Raw genomic sequence first — 18402 nt, 5'->3', positions numbered from 1 at the left:
GTAAGGCCGAGTTATTGTAAATATTAAAGAGATTTAACGTAGTTAAGGCTTTTGCTAGCTGGATATTTGGGGGATATGTTCTTCCTTTATCTTTATTTAGTTGAGCCTTCAGAGTTTGATGGGCCCTCTCGACAATGCCTTGTCCCTGTGGATTGTAGGGAATGCCCGTGGTATGAGTAATATTCCAGAGGGAACAAAAATCTTTAAATTGTTTACTTGTAAACATAGGTGCATTGTCTGTTTTCAAAAATAATGGGACCCCCATAACGGCAAAACAAGAGAGCATATGGCTTACAAGCTTTTTAGCACTTTCTCCTGTCTGAGCTGTAGCCCACATAAATTTAGAAAAGGTATCAATTGAGACAAACACATATTTTTGTTTGCCAAAGTTTGGTATGTGGGTGACATCAATTTGCCAAATAGCATTAGCTTTTAAACCTCGGGGATTAACCCCAAGCGTCTGGATAGCAGGTGTCTTTATGAGACTTGCACAAGAAGAGCATGTAGCGAGGATATGTTTTAACTGTGATACAGGAACATCAGGGAATCGAGCTTGAAGGCCTTTAAGATTAACATGGGTTAGAGAGTGAAAATTAGCAGGATCAGAGACAGAGACTGGGAAAGTTCCTGTGGAGGCAAGGCGGTCAACTGCGGCATTCCCTTCGGACAGGGAACCAGGAAGAGGGCTGTGGGAGCGAAGGTGTTGAATATACAGTGGTTGGGTTCGAGAACAGAGCATAGAGGCGATTTGAATCAAGAGAGGGGAAAGTGGGTTGTCATCAATTTTCACATACGAACGAGCAAGCCATGGAAGTAAGTTAACAGTATACACACTGTCAGAAAAAAGGTTGAAGGATTCTGGTACAGCTTTTAGTGCAAGAAAAACAGCATAAAGTTCTTTGTACTGAGGGGAATTATCAGGAAGCTCAGTAAAGAGAGGTTTAGGAGATTGTTTGTCTGGGTAATATATAAGGGCAGCAGCTCCCCTTTTTCCGCCATCAGTAAAGATTGTAGGAGCAGAGGGAATGGGATCCCGAGAGAAAAGTTTAGGTGCTAGTAGAGGCAGAAGAGGTAAAGAAGCTATCAATTTATTAGAAGGAAAATGGTTATCTATTTGTCCTGGAAACCCCACGAAGCTTATGGCAAAGCGGGAATGATGGCGTATAAGCCACTCTGTATCTGTGAGAGAAAAGGGCAGAATGATTAAATCCGGTTCTTTCCCTAAGACCTGCACAGACCTATTTCTTCCTTGGCGAACCATGAATGCTAACGCATCTATCTCAGTGAGGAGTCTTGGAGCTCCTCCTACTGGCGTGTGAAGCCATTCGAGAACCCCATGGTCTTGCCACAGTGCCCCTACTACTGTGGGGGTGGAGTTGAAGATTAGAAGGTTTACCGGAGAGGAGGGGGAGAATCGAACAAGGTGCATGTCCTGGAGGGCCTGGTTAACCCTTTCCAGTGCCAAGGAGGCCTCAGGAGTTAACTTACGTTTTGAAGAGGGCTGTTTGTTTCCTTTCAACAGGTCAAACAGTGGTTGGAGGCAGCTTGTGGGCAGATAGAGATACTGCCTAAGCCAATTTAAATTTCCTAGAAAACTTTGTAAAGAAGCAAGAGTAAGGTTAGAAGGGAAGGTAACATTAGGTTTTAAGGGACGAATTTGCGTTAGAGAAATCTCTGAACCTAGGAAGGATATTGGAGGGATTAGCTGTATCTTCTCAGGGGCTACATTAAGGCCGCTTTTCTTTAATGCAGGAATGAGAAAATCACGTAAGGCATAGAGATCTGTATCTGATTTTCCCCATATTAAAATATCATCTGTATAATGAAAAATATTAAGGCCCTTATGAATATATGGGACAAGGGCAGATTTAACAGCCTCCTGACAAATTGTAGGACTATTGGCCATACCCTGGGGTAGCACCACCCATTCAAATCTATCAGCGGGGCTGGCATTATTAATAGACGGAACAGAGAAGGCAAAACGTTTACAATCTCGCGGATGCAAGGGGATAGAGAAAAAACAATCTTGTATATCAATAGCTATGATTGGAATTCCCGTGGGAATTGCAGAAGCAAGAGGCAAACCCCTTTGGGGGGAGCCCCAGACCTGCATGGTTTTATTTACTGCACGGAGATCTTGAAGGAGGCGCCATTTTCCCGAGCGCTTTTTAATCACAAAGACAGGAGTATTCCATGGGCTTCGAGAATGACGAATGTGTCCCAAGGACAACTGCTCTCGGACAAGCTCTTTTAAAATTTTTAGCTTATCCCTAGGTAAAGGCCACTGTTCCACCCAGACAGGCTCATTAGAAAGCCAGCTTAAGCGGGGTGTTTGGCTACGAACAGTGGCATTTAGTATTGGGGGTGCTGAATAGACCTGGTATCGCGGGAATGAGTTTTACGCTCTGCAGAGGCGTCTGTGGATATCCTAACATTAAGACATTCCAGAAGATCCCTGCCCAGTAAGTTGGTGCTAATATTAGCTACCAAAGGGCGGAAGTGTCCAGTAGAACCTTCTGGGTCTTCCCACATAAGCGAGTCTCGTGTGTAAAATGCTCTCGTCATCCCTCCTATTCCATGTAAACTGGGTCCAGGGATGAGTTCCCAATCTTGGGGAACCTCTTCTTGCCTTAAAATCGTCTTTGCTGCCCCTGTGTCAATCAAAAATTTAAAAGGAATGTTGCCTATCTTTACTGTCATAGAAGGGTGACCTTGTTCTAAAACAGGAGTGGTCCACAAAATCTCAGGCCCCGAATTTGTACTATTCAGGGGCGAACCATCTTTATGAAATTGGGACCAACAATCTCTCTTCCAATGAAACCCCTTACGACATTTTGGACAAACAATACGTGGTCTCTGGCTCCCTGACAGAAAGCAGAGTTGCTCTGGCTGGAGGCGTGGTTTCCCTGACTGGAGGCGTGGTCGCAACTTATCAGGACATGTCCTTGGCGACCGCACTGAAAGCAGGCCCCGTTTTGCTTACGTGGGGCAACTGCATAGACCTGCGTCGTAGCGGGTGTCCCATAATTGCCTGATGTAAGTTCCTGTGTCGCTAGAATCCAATTATCTGGGTGTAGGTGTTTAAGATTAAGGCATACCTGACGGAATTGTGGTGTCATGCCTTCCCAGACAATAGAGCGCAGGAGTAGTGTGCGGACGTCAGGATTATAAACCTTTCTCTCTAAGCTTCTCTTCACCCTCAAGATGAAGCTCGCCAATGACTCATCAGAGCCTTGGTGAAAAGAGTTAATGGGAGCTGATGGATCTACATCAGGTGTGGTCACCCTTTCCCATGCTTGTGTTGCACAGATGCGTACCTGTTCAAAATAACCAGTTGGAAACCTGGCTTCTGCCTGCTGAGCTCCAGATTCATAAGCTCCTGCTCCAAACAAAGCATCAAAATTCCATTCTACCTGTTTGTTACTATTTTCCTGCGATTGCCTAGAGCACTCATCGCGGAAACATGCCTGCCACTGAAGATAGAGTGGGTCTGGGAGTGCAGCACGAGCCAGTTCTTTCCAGTCTTGTGGTGTATTTAAATGCTGGTAAAAGCTTCTCAAAACGGACTTGGTCCATGGAGAGTGCATACCGTCCTCCCTGACTGCTTGCCTGAGCGTTCCAAGTGCTTTCGAGGAATATGGCTGCCACGGCTGAGGGTTTTGTTTAGAAGGGGCCAAGTTTACCGGGAATGTGTGGATTTGGTCTGATGGCGCGGGAGAGGGAGCTACAGAAGTGGAAAGTTCAGTAGAAACTACTGTAGTGGCTGCAGGGGAGACTAAACGCATATCTACGGGGACGGAGCTCCCGGGGTGGACTGCACATGGTTTAAAATCCTTAAGTGCTGAAAAAATATCCTTTAGCTCTCGTATCTCAGTCACTAGGTCCCTTAATGGTGACGTATCAGCAGGGGGCGGGGTCAGGGACAAGGAAGCCTCAGGCGGAGCTGAAACCGCGGCAGCAGGGGCCGGGGGCGGGGTCAGGAAAACGGAAGCTGCAGGCAGAGCTGAAACCGAGGCGGCAGGGGCCAGGGGCGGAGCTGAAACCGGAACGGCAGGGGGAGGGGCTAGAGAACCGGAAGCCTCACGGGAAGCAGGGGGCGGGGCCAGAGAAGCAGAAGGAACTGAACACGTGTCTGCCACAGAAGGGACCGAACACTTGTCTGCAGAAGGAGCCGAACACGTGTCTGTGGGGACAGCTGGGGGAGGGGTCAAAGGAGCGGCAAAACACGTGTCTTCAGGGGCAGTGGGGGGAGGGGTCGTGGAAGCGGAAGCTGCCGCAGGAGAAACCGAACACGTGTCCCCGGAGGCAGTGGTTTGGGGGCTGACTGCAGATTGCTTAGGGTGTTTAAGTCCTAAGCAAATATCCTTTAACTCCTGTATCTCAGCCTCAAGGTCACTTAACCTTTTGGCAGGAGGCCTTGTACATATCCTGAAAATAGTAAATATAGCCATGAGAACCCATGGTGTAGCAAAAATTAAAGCGTCTCTGAGATCGAAAGCCTGTCCCAGGAGAGAAGGATAGAATGTCTGGGACACCTCCTCATAAAACGGAAAAAATCCCATGGTGGAGGGAAATGCGGGGCCACAGAAGCGGGCGGATGCCACTTACCTGTGTCTGGGCGGTTTCGGAGACCTCAGGCCGGGCGTGGTGTGGGTACGGAACACGATGGGCGCCAGATGTTGTTGAGGAGGTCTGGTGTCGGGCTGCACCGTGGAGAAGAGAGCGGACGTCCAGAGCAAAGGGGTACACAGATCTTTATTATAGGATGGGGGGGAGGTTTGGTTCAGACCACGTGGAGCCAGCCAGCAATGGCCGACCACGGGGAGAGAGCAGGGAGCGAGACCTCAGAGAGGGAGAGCCGAGAGCCCAGAGAGAGAGAGGGGAGGGGTGAGGGGGCTTTTTATTGGGCGACAACCAGGGGTGACGTGTAGGGCCAGGATTGGTTGAAAGGGGGCACTCTAGGATTTAGCGGGGCATAGAAAAACCTGGGGGCGGAGCCAGGATTGGTTGAAAGGGGGCACTCTAGGATTTAGCGGAGCATAGAAAAACCTGGGGGCGGAGCCAGGATTGGTTGAAAGGGGGCACTCTAGGATTTAGCGGAGCATAGAAAAACCTGGGGGTGGAGACTGCATCAGAATAAATCCTCAGCAACACTCATACATACACTCTATTTATGAGCCATCTCCTGGCCCAAGTTGTTGTTGTTGTTTTTTTTTTTGGCAGGGGAGAGAGAGACCTCTCCACCACTGGTGGAGTTCTGTGCATTTTGTCTTTATTGCTCTGAGGGGTGGAAGGGATTGAACCCAGGCTCCCATGCATGCAAAGTAGGTGCTCTATCCCCCTTCTGTTTGTTCCCATTACTAGGTGGCTGTTGTAGTTTTCCAGGACAGCTATAGTGAAGTACAACAGATTGGGTGACTTTCTTCTTCTTCTTCTAGCATTTGCCCTTCTTCCGTAGCCAGTCAATAGCGTCAGGTTGAAAGCTGTCAGGAGCTGCTTGTTGCTGGCTTTGAAAGTGACTGGGATCCATGTGGATTCAGTCGGCTAGGAAGGATCGTCAGTTTCCCCAATGAATGGGTACTCACGGGATGCACCACGAGAAGGTCGATCCAATGCAACCCATTGGGTGACTTAAACAGTGGAAATCCATTTCTTCACAGTTCTGAAAGCCACAAGTCAGAGATTTAGGTGCGGCTTGCTTGGTTCCTTCTGAGGGCCACGAGGAAAGGATCTGTTCTGAACCCACTTCCTTGTCTCATAGGTACAGCCTTGTCCCTATCTCTCCCCACTGTCTTCCCACTGTTTATGTTGGTGTCTGGGTTTTCTGTTTTTACAATTCCAACAGTTGTCCTGTGGTAGAGCTAACCCCAGTGACCACATTTCACCAGAATCTCTACCTGCACTGGCTATAGGCAAGAAAAGCTACATACACTCTAGAATGGGCATTTCCTTTGTAACTGATTTAACTGGACAGATTTTCTTAAATGAAGATACAGTTTCCATTATAACTTTCTTCTCACACTACTTGAAAAAACTATCTTTAAAAAAAATTATTTATAAAATGGAAACAGTGATAAGACCATAGAATAAGACGGGTACAACTCTCAACACCAAAACTCTCTATCTCATTCCCTCCTCTGATAGCTTTCCTATTCTTTAACCCCCTGGAAGCATGGACCCAGGATCATTGTGGGATGCAGAAGATGGAAGGTCTGGCTTCTGTAATTGCTTCCCCGCTGAACATGGGCATTGACTGGTTGATCCATACTTTCTCTTTCCTTAGTGGGGCAGGGCTCTGGGGAAACAGGGCTCCAGGACACATTGGTGGGGTCATCTGCCCAGGGAAGTCCAGTTGGCATCATAGTAACATCTGGAACCTGGTGGCTGAAAAGAGTTAAGATAGAAAGCAGAATGGCGGGGAAAATGGTGGGCAGGAAGCCAGGAGAGGAGAAGCTGGAGAAGCCACAGTGAGCTGGAGCCGCTGGAGTAATGGAGGGAAAGTTCCAGTCACAGCGCGGAGAAGCAGCCTGCTGAAGAAGCTGCAGACCTCCCAACAAAGCCTACAAAGATCTCCAAGTTTGGATTTGCCATAGGTAGTCAGACAACAAGGAAAGCCTCAGCCATATCCATCAAACTTGGATCAAGTAAACCTAAAGAAACAGTTCCAACTCTTGTCCCAAAAACCCTTTTGGTAGCAGCAGCTTTTAATGAAGACAGTTCTTCTTCTTCTAGCATTTGCCCTTCTTCAGTAGCCAGTCAACAGCGTCAGGTTGAGCCTGATGTAAAGTTTTGAGACCTCCTTTGAATCTGGAGAGGTGGCAATCGTTGACTATGTGGGTCATAGTCTGTCTGTAGCCGTAGGGGCAGTTCAGGTCGTCTCTGGCTCCAGTGAACCAGAGGAAATGCCTCCAGAAGCAAAGATGAGGATGAAGAATATTGGAAGGGATACACCAACAGCAGCTGGACCAAACACCTTCAATAAAGGTAAGCATGGATTTTTTGACCAGAAGCTATGGGAGAGAAATGTAAAATCTCATCTTGGAAATATCCATGAGCAAGATAACTAAATGATGATGTGTTTTGAAATTGGGGTTGGGGATGGGTGTGGAGATAAAAGGAGCAGTTTCCTTTTTAAAAGAATGGTATAAGACTATCTTTGGAGCCACTTTTAAATTTTTTTTTCTTTTAAGATTGAGTGGTACATTAATAAATGAGAGTTTGGAATTAGAAAAAAAAAGATATAAAGCAGAACAAATTGTTGACTAATCATGAACCTAAAAGCTGGAATATTACAGATGAAGATTTAGGATCTCCATCTTTGAAATAGCTGCAAGGTCTATTTTAGGTATATTCCAAAGGGCCCATGACCCTACTAGTTTTTGCGTGAGCCTAACATCTAGTATGCAGGTGACCTGAGTTATTGTCTGGGGGGATGGTGTCATAATTTGAAAAAGGACCAGAAAGCTGTATCAGGGAAGAGAGTAGCTCCCAAATATGGGAAAGTAAATAAGTATTGTTGACTGTAAACCCCATCCATTTGATTTGGGGCTCATAGTCAGCACAGAAGCCTATATAACCTCTGCATCCCTGTAGGTCTCAGCTCACATTCCATGGTCACAGCTAGGAACATTCCAGGCTGCACCAATTTCGGGACCCATCATCCTCGGGTGATAGGCAGAGTATGCTATCCAACCTCCCTTTGGAGAATGGAACACTCCCCATCCTTGTTGATCCACATTGAGGGCCAGGTCCTATAGGGGCCCACAGAGAGATCCATTATGTTGTTCCTGTTGGAGATGATTAGTGACAGTGGTGAGAGGGATCTGTTAGAAGTTTAGGCCCATAATGTCTGTGTGGGAATCCCAGGACTCCCTGACTAGGGCTCTAGGTGATGGTGTGGCCTGGTAGTGACTAAAGAGTCATCATGAAAGTAGCCAGTCTCTTGCCCTTATTCAGCTTTTGTAGTCCTTACTTTGTCTGACAAGGTCAGTTTTGGAGTGATTGAGGGATGTGCAATAGAAGGTAGGTGAAGAGGGTATCTAGGTCTAAGTAGAAACTATTTCTTTTTTTTTTTCTGATTTAAAATTATTAGTGATTTAATATTGATTTACAAAATTATAAAATAATGAGGATATATCTCCACACCTTTCCCACCACCAGTTCTGTGTCACCTTCTCTTCCACTGGAAACTACCATTCTCCTAAGAGCACAAACATGTGCTTTCTGTTATTTCTATAATTATCTCTATATATTTATATTTATTTGCCCATTTTTTTCTTTTTGAAAATAGCTTTTATTTATTTATTTTTTTTTATTTAAGAAAGGAGACATTAACAAAATCATAGGATAAGAGGGGTACAGTTCCATACAATTTCCACCACCTGATCTCCATATCCCATCCCCTCCCCTGATAGCTTTCCCATTCTCTATCCCTCTGGGAGTATGGACCCAGGGTCATTGTGGGTTGCAGAAGGTGGAATGTCTGGCTTCTGTAATTGCTTCCCTGCTGAACATGGGTGTTGACTGGTCAATCCATACTTCCAGTCTGCCTCTCTCTTTCCCTACTAGGGTGGGTCTCTGGGGAAGTGGACCTCCAGTACATTGGTGGGGTCGTCTGTCCAGGGAAATCTGGTCAACATTGTGCTGGCATCTGGAACCTGGTGGCTGAAAAGAGAGTTAACATACAAAGCCAAATAAACTGTTGAATGACCATGGACATAAAGACTGGAATAGTGCAGATGAAGTGTTGGGGGTATTCCCTGCATGCTCTTGTGTACTTCTGCCTTCAGGTATATATTTTTCCCTAGTTTATGGGCACGTGTGAACATATGCTCTATCTCAGGGGACGTGGACTATATCTAGGTTTGGGGACTTTATTGGGGAGTGGACCACCTGGAATGGAATTAGAGAATACTATGAAAGGAAAGGTCTCACCCGATTGATGAAGCTGAAGGGTTGTCATTCCACACCTGAAGCCTCTGTACACAGTTTGAAGTGAAGCATGCTGGGGCGGCACTCGTTGCACTGATTGGGTTGCGATCCGCGGATGCAATATTATTTGATTTTAATTGAGAGCAGCATGCAGGAAGGTGGGCCCCATCCTAAGATTCCAGGACTGGGGGAAATATAGGCTCTACAGTGGAAATGTGAGGTTCCTGCTGTCTAAGGGTTCAAGAAGACGATGGATAGTTATTGTTGTCATCACATTATTTGGTGATTGGGTTAACTTTGGAAAGTCCCTTTTTTAGGGTTTGGGATATAATACCCAGCATCTTGTATATAGCTGTGCTACCAGTTGCTTCTGTTTTCCCTGGTCTAGGCTTTTGAGAGAGTCAACATGTCAAAGACTCAGCCTCTGTATTAAAAAGACTCAGTCTGTGTTTTAAGAAGTTCTGGACATATGATCAATTTTTCCCCTCTCATATTAAATAGTGGTTTGTATGTCTACAGTTTAATAGGAGTGTACATAAACACCATTCCCACCACCGAAAGACTGTGTCCCATCCCAACCACCACCCCCCGCACCCCCTCCCCCGCTGCGCTGGGAAGCCCAACGACCACCCTCCACCCCACCACAGGGTTTTTACTTTGGTGGCCTGCTCAGAAACTATTTCATTAGGTACTTTATAGTGTCTTTTTAGGTCTTTCTACTTGCTTGCTACATTTATTGACTCACTGCAAACTATTGTGCACCTTTGCTTTAAGATATATGTATTCCCCAGCTTCTGGATACATGTACATATGCCCTCTCTAATGGACCTTGATCTATATCTAGATTTTGAGGCTTTTTGAAAAAAAAAAAATCTTAAAGCAAGATCATTAGAGACCAGGTGGTGGCACACCAGGTTAAGCACACACATTACTATGTATACGGACCCAGGTTCAAGCCCATCTGCAGGAAGGGAAGCTTCATGAGCAAGGAAGTAGGTCTTCAGGTGTCTCTCTTTCACTCTCCCTCTCTGTCACCCCCTCCCATCACACTTTCTCTCTGTTTTATCAAATAAAAGTAGAGTGGGGGGGGGGGAAAGAAAAACTTGCTTGCTGAGAGTGGTTGATTCATAGTGCTGGCACTGAGTATTATCAATAACCTTCGTACCAATAAATTTTAAAAAGCAAGATTATTAGATAACTAATCATGTGTGTGCGTGTGTGTTTATCCAGGTGCCATAGTGAGATGTGCAAACTATTTCTAGTCCTTGACTCTCCAGGTGAATTTTATTAGGAGGAACAGTTGGATCCAGGCATACTAGTAAGGTACAATTCAAACAAGTTCTTACTGCTGAGATAGTATTTTCTCCAAAGACAGACTTAAAAGGTGTCCTTGTGGGCATGATGAGATATGTAGCTGCAGGCGAGCTCTGGGTTTGCCTAAGCCACAGAGCTACCTTTGGAGTTCATTTGGGCTTACTAATCTGGGGCACTGACCATCAGGCCACACTCCTCCTCACATACCATCTATCTGGGGGGGCAGTTTATTACTTTTTATAGGTGTGGGAGCAATTTTTTGTAGGGAAAAACTACAAAGTTAATGTATGTTCTTTACAAGCCCAAAGTCAAAGAGCACAGGAATAAATAGAATAAGCAATGGGAAGCACCCCTTCCCAACTCCCTCTCCCCCTATTCTCACTTGTGTGACCACTGTTGACACTTGGGGTGAGTCCATCCTGACCTTTCCTCATATGGCCACATACATATGTTCATATATACAAGATGAACGTGCATGTATGTGTGTATTGATGGGGTCTTACACTCCGCGTGTTATTCAGTGACTGGTTTTTTTGTTTGTTTTTATTGTCTACAAACTTTGTTCTTTTTTTATTTCTTTATTGGGGAATTAATGTTTTACATTCAACAGTAAATACAATAGTTTGTACATGCATAACATTTCCCAGTTTTCCATATAACAATACAACCCCCACTAGGTCCTCAGGTCCTCTGTCATCCTTCTTGGATCTGTATTCTCCCTACCCGCCCACCCCAGAGTCTTTTACTTTGGTGCAATATGCCAATTCCAGTTCAGGTTCTGCTTGTGTTTTCTTTTCTGATCTTGTTTTTCAACTTTTTCCTGAGAGTGAGATCATCCCATATTCATCCTTCTGTTTCTGAATTATTTCACTTAACATGAATTTTTCTGTACGCCACATTTCCTGCGCCCCACGCCTCCATCAGAAGGACTTGGGCCCCCCACGAGCGGTGCTGGGGAGTGGGTCTTCCATATGGAAATGAATTTTTCAAGGTCCATCCAAGATCGGCTGAAAACGGTGAAGCCACCATTTTTTATAGCTGAGTATTGTATATATATACCACAACTTGTTCAGCCACTCATCTGTTGTTGGACACCTGGGTTGCTTCCAGGTTTTGGCTATTACAAATTGTGCTGCTAAGAACATATGTGTACACAGATCTTTTTGGATGCATCTGTTGGGATCCTTAGGATATATCCTCAGGAGAGGAATTGCAAGATCATAGGGTATGTCCATTTCTAGCCTTCTGAGAGTTCTCCAGACTGTGCTCCACAGAGGCTGGATCAATTTACATTCCCACCAGCAGAGCAGAAGGGTTCCTTTGACCCCACATCCTCTCCAGCATTTGCTGCTGTTACCTTTTCTGATGTATGACATTCTCACAGGAGTGAAGTGATATCTCATTGTTGTCTTTATTTGCATTTCTCTGACAATCAGAGACTTGGAGCATTTTTTCATGTGTTTCTCGGCCTTTTGGATCTCATCTGTGGTGAATATTCTGTCCATGTCATCCCCCGATTTTTGGATGGGGTTATTTGTTGTCTTGTTGTTGAGATTTGCAAGTTCTTTATATATTCTGGTTATTAGCCTCTTGTCTGATGTATGGCATGTAAAGATCTTCTCCCATTCTGTGAGGAGTCTCTTGGTTTGGGCAGTAGTTTCTTTAGCTGTGCAAAAGCTTTTTAATTTGAAGTAGACTCATAGGTTTATGCTTGTCTTAGTCTTCATTGTAATTGGATTCATTTCATTGAAGATGTCTTTAAAATTTATGCGGAAAAGAGTTCTGCCAATATTTTCCTCTAAGTATCTGATAGTTTCTGGTCTAACATCCAAGTCCTTGATCCACTTAGAATTTCCTTTTGTATTTGGTGAAATATAGTGGTTCAGTTTCATTCTTCTGCATGTCTCAACCCATTTTTTCCAACACCATTTGTTGAAGAGACTCTGCTTTCTCCATTTAATGATCTGGGCAACTTTGTCAAAGATTAGATGTCCATAGGTGTGGGGGCTTACTTCTGGGCTCTCAATTCTATTCCACTGGTCAGTATGTCTATTCATGTTCTAGTACCAAGTAGTTTTGATGACAATGGACCTATAATACAATTTGAGATCTGGGAGTGTGATGCCTCCAGTTCTGTTCTTTCTTCTCAGGATTGTTTTGGCAATTCTAGGTCTTTTCTGGTTCCAGATAAACATTTGTAGCATTTGTTGTATTCTCCTAAAAATGTGGTTGGGATCTTGATGGGGATAGCATTAAATTTGTAGATGGCTCTGGGTAGTATATTCATTTTGATGATGTTAATTCTTCCAATCCATGAACATGGAATATATTTCCACTTCTTTGTGTCTTTTTCAATTTCCTTGAGTAGTGACTCATAATTTTCAGTGTACAAGTCTTTCATTTCTTTGGTTAGGTTACTCCTAGATATTTTATTGTTTTTGTTGCTATAGTAAAAGGAATTGATTTCTGGATTTCAACTTCTTCTAACTTAGTGTTTGCTTAGAGGAATGCCACTGACTTGAATGTTAACTTTGTTGCCTGACACCTTACTGTATTGCCTTATGATATCCAAAAGATAATTGCTAGATTCCTTAGGTTTTTCTATGTATATTATCATGTCATCTGCAAATAGGGAGAGTTTGACTTCTTCTCTTCTAATCTGTATGCCTTGAATTCCTTGCTCCTGCCTGATTGCTATGGCAAGAACTTCCAACACTATGGTGAATAGTAATGGTGATAGTGGGCAGCCTTGTCTAGTACCTGATCTGAGGGGAAATGATTCCAGTTTTCATCATTGAGTATGATGTTGGCTATAGGTTTGCTATATATAGACTCCACTATCTTCAGGGCTTTTCCATCTATTCCCATTTTTTGTAGTATTTTGATCATAAAGGGATGTTGTATTTTGTCAAAGGCTTTCTCTGCATCTATTGATATGACCATGTGGTTTTTGGTCTTGCTTTTATTGATGTGGTGGATCACACTGATTGATTTACGTATATTAAACTATCCTTGCATGCCTGGGATAAACCCCACTTGGTCATGATGAACAATCTTCTTAATATACTCTGTATCTGGTTGGCTAGAATTTTGTACAATATTTTAGGATCTATGTTCATCAGAGATATTGGTCTGTAGTTTTCTTTTTTGGTTGTGATACCTGCTTTTGGTATCAGAGTGATGTTGGCTTCATAGAAACTGGAAGGGAGTATTCCAGTGTCTTCAATCTTCTGGAAGACTTTTTTTGTGTGTGTGTGTTTTTTTAATACTGTTCCAATGCCAAAAATCATTTTATTTTCTTCATTAAAATAATATACACAGAATGTATTGTTAGTTAGGTTCCTTCAAATTTTTTTTAAAATAATTTATTTCTTTATTGGGGAATTAATGTTTTACATTCAACAGTAAATACAGTAGTTTGTACATGCATAACATTCCCCAGATTCCCATTTAACAATACAACCCCCACTATGTCATTCATCATCTTTCATGGACCTGTATTCTCCCCACCCACCCACCCACCCCAGAGTCTTTTACTTTGGTGCAATACTCCAATTCCATTTCAGGTTCGACTTGTGTTTTCTTTTCTAATCTTGTTTTTCAACTTCGGCCTGAGAGTGAGATCATCCCATATTCATCCTTCTGTTTCTGACTTATTTCACTCAACATGATTTTTCAAGGTCCATCCAAGATCAGCTGAAAACGGTGAAGTCACCATTTTTTACAGCTGAGTAGTATTCCATTGTGTATATATACCACAACTTGCTCAGCCACTCATCTGTTGTTGGACACCTGGGTTGCTTCCAGGTTTTGGCTATTACAAATTGTGCTGCCAAGAACATATGTGTACACAGATCTTTTTGGATGGATGTGTTGGGTTCCTTAGGCTATATCCCCAGGAGGGGAATTGCAGGGTCATAGGGTATGTCCATTTCTAGCCTTCTGAGAGTTCTCCACAGAGGCTACATCAAATTAAAAAGCTTCTTCACAGCAAAAGAAACCACTACCCAAACCAAGATACCCCTCACAGAATGGGAGAAGATCTTTACATGCCATACATCAGATAAGAGTTTAATAACCAACATATATAAAGAGCTTGCCAGACTCAACAACAAGACAACAAATAACCCCATCCAAAAGTGGGGGGAGGACTTGGACAGAATATTCACCACAGAAGAGATCCAAAAGGCCGAGAAACACATGAAAAAATGCTCCAAGTCTCTGATTGTCAGAGAAATGCAAATAAAGACAACAATGAGATATCACTTCACTCCTGTGAGAATGTCATACAGCAGAAAAGGTAACAGCAGCAAATGCTGGAAAGGGTGTGGGGTCAAAGGAACCCTCCTGCACTGCTGGTGGGAATGTCAATTGGTCCAACTTCTGGAAGACTTTTAAGAGTAGAGGTATTAGTTCTTCTTTGAAGGTTTTGTAGAATTCATTTGTAAAACCATCTGGTCCAGGACTTTTAGTTTTGGGAAGATTTTTTGATAACTGTTTCAATTTCGTTAGCTGTTAGGGGCATGTTCATGTTATCTACTTCTTCTTTACTTATTTTGGAAATTGGTAGGTATCTAGGAAATCGTCCATTTCTTCCAGGTTCTCTAGCTTGGTGGCATATAGTTGTTCATAGAAGCCTCGCATGATATGTTGAATTTTCTGCAGTGTCTGTTGTAATATCTCCTCTTTCATTTAGTATCCAATTTATTTGGGTCTTCTTCCTTTTTTGTTTTGTGAGTCTGGCTAAAGGTTTGTCGATTTTGTTTACTCTTTCAAAGAACCAACAATTACATTCGTTGATCTTTTGTATGGTTTTCTTATTTTCAATGTTATTGATTTCTGCCCTAACTTTACTCATTTCTGTCATTCTGGTTGCTTTAGGGTTCCTTTGTTCTTCTACTTGTAGGTCTTTAAGATGTGAAATCAGGCTGTTTTTTTGTGCTTTTTCTTGTTTCCTAATATGTGCTTGTATGGCTATGAACTTCCCTCTCAGTACTGCCTTAGCTTTGTCCCAAATATTTTGATAGCCTGTGTCTTCACTTTCATTGAACTCTCAAAACATTTTGATTTCTTCCTTTATTTCCTCTTTGACTCAGTAGTTGTTAAGGAGTGTACTGTTGAGCTTCCATATTTTGGGACTCTTACTAATCTTTTGTTGACTGTGAAGTGTTTGTTTCATTCCACTGTGGTCTGAGAAGATGCCTGGGATGATTTCAGTGCTCTTGAATTTGCTGATGCTGTCTTTGTGGCATAAGATATGGTCTATCCTTGAGAATGAATCATGTGGACTTGAGTAAAATGTGTATTCCAGTTTCTTGGGATGAATGACTTTGAAAATGTCCAATAGTTCTAGTTTATCTATCTCCTCATTTAGTTACCTTATGGCTTTATTGATTTTCTGCCTGGATGGTCTGTCAAGTTGAGAGAGTGGGGTGTTGAAGTCCCCTACTATGACTGTGTTGCTGTTAATATATTGCTGTAGCTCTTTCAGTAGATGTTTGATGTATTTAGATGGCTTCCTGTTGGGTGTACAGATAATAATAATTGTTAAGTCCTCTTGATTGACTGATCCTCTGAGCATTAAGTACTGTCCATCCCTATCTTTTTAAATTTTATCTATTTTAAAGTCTAGCATGTCAGATATGAGAATGGCTGTTCCTGCCCTTTTTTGTGGGCCATTGGCTTGTATGATAGTCTTCTATCCTTTCACTTTGAGTCTGTGTTTGTCTTGTTGAGTTAGGTGGGTTTTCTGTAGACAGCATATTGTTGGGTTGTGTTTTCTGATCCATTGTCCTACTCTGTGTCTTTTAATAGGTTAATCCAGGCCATTCACATTTATTGATATCAAAGATTGAAGATATTTTAATGCCATTTTTGTAGAGTTTGAGTGTTCTGATATATGGCCTAGTTACGGTGGTCTGTGTTGGTATGCTTCTAGTTCTGCTTCTGGGATCCCTTCTGTTACATTGCTTGACGTTGTGGTCTATTTACATGATCATTCTGTTACACTGGTTTGCTCTCACTCCCCCTGCCTCTGGGAGATTTGGTTTAGCCTTTGCTAGTTTCATGCTTCTTGCTTCTCCCCGCCCCCTATCCTATGTACTTGCGGAGTTCCTGACTCTGCTGCTGGAGGAGAGAGGTGGAGGAGCACATTGTGTGGTGATTATTTTGTTGGACTGCTTGCCCGCTCGTGAATAAAGATAAAACAGCTCATCCATGAGTTTCTGGTTATCTATGTCTCCTGCCCGTGAAGCCAGCCCAGAGAAAACAACAGGTCTGACTGTTTATAGGAGACCTTTCAGAACTTCTTTCAGGGTAGGCTTGGTGATAGTTGATTGCTTCAACTGTTGCTTGTCTGAGAAGGTTTTGATTCCTCCATCTAGTCTGAATGACAGTCTAGCAGGATACAGTAGACTTGGTTGAAAGCCTTTCTCATTGAGTACTCGATAGATATCTTGCCATTCTCTTCGGGCCTGTAGTGTTTGTGTGGAGAAGTCTGCTGCTAATCTTATGGGTTTTCCTCTGTAGGTGACTCTTTGTTTTTCTTTTGCAGTCTTCAGGATCCTTTCTTTATCCGTATTTCTTTCCATTCTAAATAGGATGTGTATTGGTGTCTTTAAGTCTGGGTAATTCTGTTTGGGACCCTCTGAGCTTCTGGAATCTTTTATGTCTTTGATGTTGTCTAGACTAGAGAAGTTTTCAGCTTATGGCCTGAAGAATGCTTTCTTCCTATCCCTCCCTTTCTTCCTCTGGTAAGCCAATAATGTGCATATTGTTTCTTTTAAAGTCATCTCTTAGGTCTCTGTTGTTGTTTTCAGTATCTCTTAATCTCTGTTTGAGATCTTTTACTTCTTTTTTAGTTTTCTCTGATTCATCCTCGATCTTGCTAATTCTGTCTTCAGCCTCATTGATTCTATTCTCTCTGCCCTCTACTGTTTGCTGGAGTTCATCTATTTTATTACCCTGTTCTGATACTGTTTTAGCTTGTTCAGCTAGTTGTGTTCTTAGCTGAGCTATTTCAGCTTTCAGCTCTCTAATAAACTTGAGATAATTAGTGTTTTCTTCCAGAGTCTCATTTGTTGTTTCTGTATTTCTGATGACAATTCTTTCAAACTCTTTACTCACTCCTGTGATTATTTGCTTAGCTAGTGTTTGGATGCTGACTCATTATTTTGTGCTTCACCCTTTGGGGGGCTTATAGCTGGATTCTTGTCCTGGTTCATTTCTCCAATATTTCTTCTTGTTGGTTTAACCATTTTATATATTATGTTATGAGTTCCCTTTCTCAGTAATTTTCAAATTACTGATCACTATTGCCTGGATTGACTTTTGTCTAGTAAGGTAATTAAAGGGTTCACAGTTGTGGAAGTTAACAGTTGTTTCAGTAGTATTTTAATCCCTGATTTGGAGCTCAGTGGCTTAAAAGCCTTTTTTGTGCTTTTTCTTCCATGTAGGCTATGGGAGCCTGAGGGCTTTTAATCTGTAAGTAGGCTTTTTAGTTTAATCACTGACTCCTGACCAAGAGATAAAGCAGGGTGTAGCAGAGATAATCTAATGGTTATGCAAATAGACTTTCACAGCCCCATCGCTAGGCCACAGAGGTATAGAGCTTCTCCTGAGTTTCCTGGTTAGTTCTATGTCCCCTGGTGTCAGCCCAGGGCCTCCCTGCTGCTGGTCCAGATTCTGAGGGCAGTAGCAATGGAGACTCAGAGCTGCACTTGGTGAGTCTCTGGGGAGTCCTCTCCTTCCTTCAGCTGTCCCCTTGTTGATGGAACAGACTGGAGGTGGTGTCTCAACTGATAAACTGCTGGACTGTTACCAGCCACTTAATCTCTCCCTAGGCTCCTCTCTGTCCACCAGCCACATGTGTTTGCACTCACCGGTGATTTGGTGGGTTCCTGAAGTCGTCCTAATCCTGTCTTGTTTCAGTGCCAGGTGGTCTCCTTTGGTATTCTTAGTTGATCTGGAAGAGGAGAGGAGAAAAACAGATCTGCTGCTGCCCATAGCCCCGCCTCCGGAAGTCCTGCAAACTCTGTTTTTAATAGAGAAGATTTCATGTTCACAACAGAGCTACCCCATCTTTTAAACCATGAATGCTGCTTAATCATCCTCCTAGGAAGGAGATTTACAGTATGAATATGCCATACATGAAGTGGC

General features: G+C 43.2%; 1 long non-coding RNA gene across 3 annotated transcripts in view; it reads left to right on the top strand.

Moving 5' to 3' along the window:
• Nucleotides 1-18402, top strand: part of LOC132534751 (uncharacterized) — a 326831-nt gene that overhangs the window by 105107 nt on the left and 203322 nt on the right. The window contains exon 3 of one of the 3 annotated variants that reach the window (XR_009546463.1): nt 6868-6971. The exons of 1 other annotated variant lie outside the window; for it this stretch is intronic. This is a non-coding gene — a long non-coding RNA (uncharacterized LOC132534751). Of the gene's footprint in view, nt 1-6695; nt 6718-6867; nt 6972-18402 lie in introns of those variants that run through there. One more of the 3 variants, XR_009546462.1, reaches the window with a different exon arrangement.

This window comes from Erinaceus europaeus, chromosome 19 (genome assembly GCF_950295315.1).
Source record: "Erinaceus europaeus chromosome 19, mEriEur2.1, whole genome shotgun sequence".
In the NCBI taxonomy this organism is placed as follows: domain Eukaryota; kingdom Metazoa; phylum Chordata; class Mammalia; order Eulipotyphla; family Erinaceidae; genus Erinaceus; species Erinaceus europaeus.
This window is presented reverse-complemented; position numbering and strand designations above follow the sequence as displayed.